The 3,031-nt window shown below is 38.3% G+C and overlaps 1 non-coding gene across 1 annotated transcript; it reads left to right on the top strand.

The window, feature by feature from the left end:
• Positions 1 to 1,210: 1,210 nt before the first annotated feature.
• LOC148295760 (small nucleolar RNA R71) lies at positions 1,211 to 1,317 on the top strand. The gene has a single exon (XR_015834862.1). It is a non-coding gene; the product is annotated as a small nucleolar RNA R71 (small nucleolar RNA).
• The last annotated feature ends 1,714 nt before the right edge of the window (positions 1,318 to 3,031 follow it).

Here is a 3,031-nt window from a genome sequence, read left to right as displayed (position 1 = left end):
GCCAGGATCATCTAGTTTTGGTGGAAGCTTCCTTTTCAATACAGCACTTACATTCTGGTCGAGCTTTACTCCTTCATTTGGAGCGAAACTGAGCTTGTGAGTTTTCAAGTCCTTGATGAATTTTCCATATGCAGGAATCTGTTCAATAAGATCAAGCAAAGGCAAATTGATATTAACTTTACTCAAAATATCATAAATCTCTTTAAAAGCCTTATCTTGCTTTGCTTTCTTAAGACGGCCTGGAAATGGAATCTGTGGAACATATGGAGCGGGTGGCACGTATCTATCTTCTTGAAGATGTGGTGGCACAAATTTGTCATCCCTTTTATGCAATTGGAATTGATCGGATTTCTGAGAATCTGATTTGGCCTTAGGAGCAGATTGAGAAGTTTTGAGTTGTTCTCCTTCCGTGGCCATGGTCTCCTCCTCTTCATTTTCTACAATCACAACATCATTTGAAAGATTAGAATCATCTTTATTATCAATGATCTTACCTGATCTGAGCACATGAATGGCCTTGGCTTCTGGGTTCTTTGGATTGATCTCAGTTTGGCTTGGCCATTTCCCAGGCACTCTTTGAGTTATTTCAGCAGCTATTTGGCCTAATTGGACTTCCAATTTGGAGATGGCAGCTTGTGTAGTTTGCTGAAAATTGGATTGGTTGATTGCCATCTGCTTCACTATATCTTCCAATGATGATGATGATTGTTGTGGCCTTTGGAATGAAGGGGGATTTGCTTGATTCTGGGTATTTCTCCATGAAAAGTTTGGATGATTCCTCCAACCTGGATTATAACTTTGAGAGTATGGATCATTTCTTGGACCTTGGTTGTAGGAATTTACCAACTTAGCTTGCTCTTGCACAAATTCTGGATATCCAGCCCCAAGTGGACAAGCTGTGGTAGCATGGTCATGAGATTCACAAATGCTACACACTTCCTTCGGAGGGCTTCTTGAGTTTAATGCAAGAAGAGCATCTAGCTTTTGTTCCAGTTTTGAAATCTGCACACTAGAAGCATCATTAGAACCACTAATAACACGTTTACCTCTTGTATCCGTATGTTGGGTCTCCATTGCTATCTCCTCAAAGAGTTCGTACGTTTCTTCTGGAGTTTTGGTTTTAAAAGAACCACCTGCAAAATTGGTGACTATATTATGACTAGAAGGGGTTAGTCCTTTATAAAACATACGCATTTGAAGCTTCAATGGAATCCCATGATGAGGACATTGGTTGAGCAACCCATTGAATTTCTCCCATGCTTCACAAAACGATTCATCATCTTGCTGTGCAAATAACAAGATCTTGTCCCTAAGCATGTCGGTCTTTTGCGTGGAGAAGTATTTTTCCAGGAACTTCTTTTGAATGGCAGACCATGTAGTGAGTGAACCAGGCTTCAAAGAATTCAACCAATACTTCGCCTTATCCTTTAAAGTGTATGGAAACACTCTCATTCGAAGTTGATCTTCTGTCACACCTGTCAAGGGAAAAGAACTCACAACATTAAAAATATCCTTTATATGAGTCAATGGATCTTCATTAGGTAAACCATAAAAGGAAGGCAGCATATTAAGATGAGAAGATTTAAGCTCATAATTTCGAGCTACAGTGGGCAGCAAAATGCTTGAAGGAGATGCTGGAATTGTTGGGATATCAAGTTCTCCCATGAACTCAATGGCAGCCATCATTTCTTCTTCTTCTTGGTCTGAACTTGCTTCCGAATTTGAAAGTGAAGAACCGGGAAGTTCAGTGTGGAGAGCAAGACTTGTAAATGTAGCAAGAGCTTGCTCTTTTGCAGTTGACAACTCCCTTTCTAGACGATTCTGAATTTCAGAGGTCACTCGTCTGGGTTGCAATGATGGTCCTGCGTTCAAAGATCTAGAACGTTGGAACGAAGACCTCACTTGTTCAAGTAATGGATTTTTAGACATAAACTACCTGAAACAGAAAATTAGATTAATTAGAAACACTAAAAAGAATAGGGTAACCTTGGGCACATAACCAGGGAAGAACTTTCGTTCAGTCCCCGGCAACGGCGCCAAAATTTGTTGTTAATATTATGTTAACTCGCAATTGTACGGGGCAATTAGTAGTATAGCAAGACAAGTACGAGGTCGTACCCACGAAGACTGAGAAGTTAAAACTAGTTATGTACTTAGATTACCAAATTCAAGAAAGTAGGAGGTTATGTCTAAAACAGAATTTAAAACAAGAGTGGTTGTGATTGTTGAACAAAAGAAGCAAAATGAAATTGCAAACAAAAACAAGTAAACAAATGTAACCAAGAGTGGTTTTAAGAGTTGGAAAACAGATTTTGAGACTAGGGCATTCGAATCACCATAACAATTCAATTCTGGGTTATAAAGATTCAAGTAACAAGTCTAATTCAGATTCAAAGATTGATTCTAGCTAAAGTATGATTAGGCCATGGTGTTTGGTCCTAACCTTGTGTTCCTAATTCCCTAATTTGATCATTTGTTGTCTAACCTAAAATTAAGCATTAGGAACCCATTAAGCATAGAAGAACATTTTAAACAACCAAGTATGTATCTAATCCCTGTTGTCGAATGTCCATACATACTCTTCCTATTCATAGTTCAATTCGAATTAAAGCATGGTGTATACTCTTAATTCAAACCAAGATAGTTAACAAACAAGTTCTAATGGTGATCAATCATTCAAACAAGCATGTTAACTTATAAGCATAATGAATAAGAACATGAATCATGAATCAAACTTGAAACTCCAAACTTATAAACCCAGAATATTCATGTTAGGTTACATCGAAGCCCTAGTTATGGATTTAGCTACTCATAATGGAAAAGAGACTTGAACAGAAATGAGAAAACATAATGAATACAATAAGAGTAGAAAAACCCTTTTTCTGAAGTTCTTGTGGTGTCCAAGGCTTCTCCAAGTGCTTCTCCACTTCTAATGCTTCTCCAAGAGCTTCCCCACTTCTAGAAAGATGTATGAAGGATATGGAGGTGATTTGGGATGAGTTTGAGTGAGTGGTGATGGCTAAGGAAGATG

The sequence above is a fragment of the Prunus avium genome, chromosome 3 (genome assembly GCF_965620075.1).
Source record: "Prunus avium chromosome 3, drPruAviu1.hap1.1, whole genome shotgun sequence".
Classification (NCBI taxonomy): Eukaryota; Viridiplantae; Streptophyta; class Magnoliopsida; order Rosales; family Rosaceae; genus Prunus; species Prunus avium.
The sequence above is the reverse complement of the archived record's forward strand: the minus strand, read 5'-3'. Positions and strand labels throughout refer to the sequence as shown.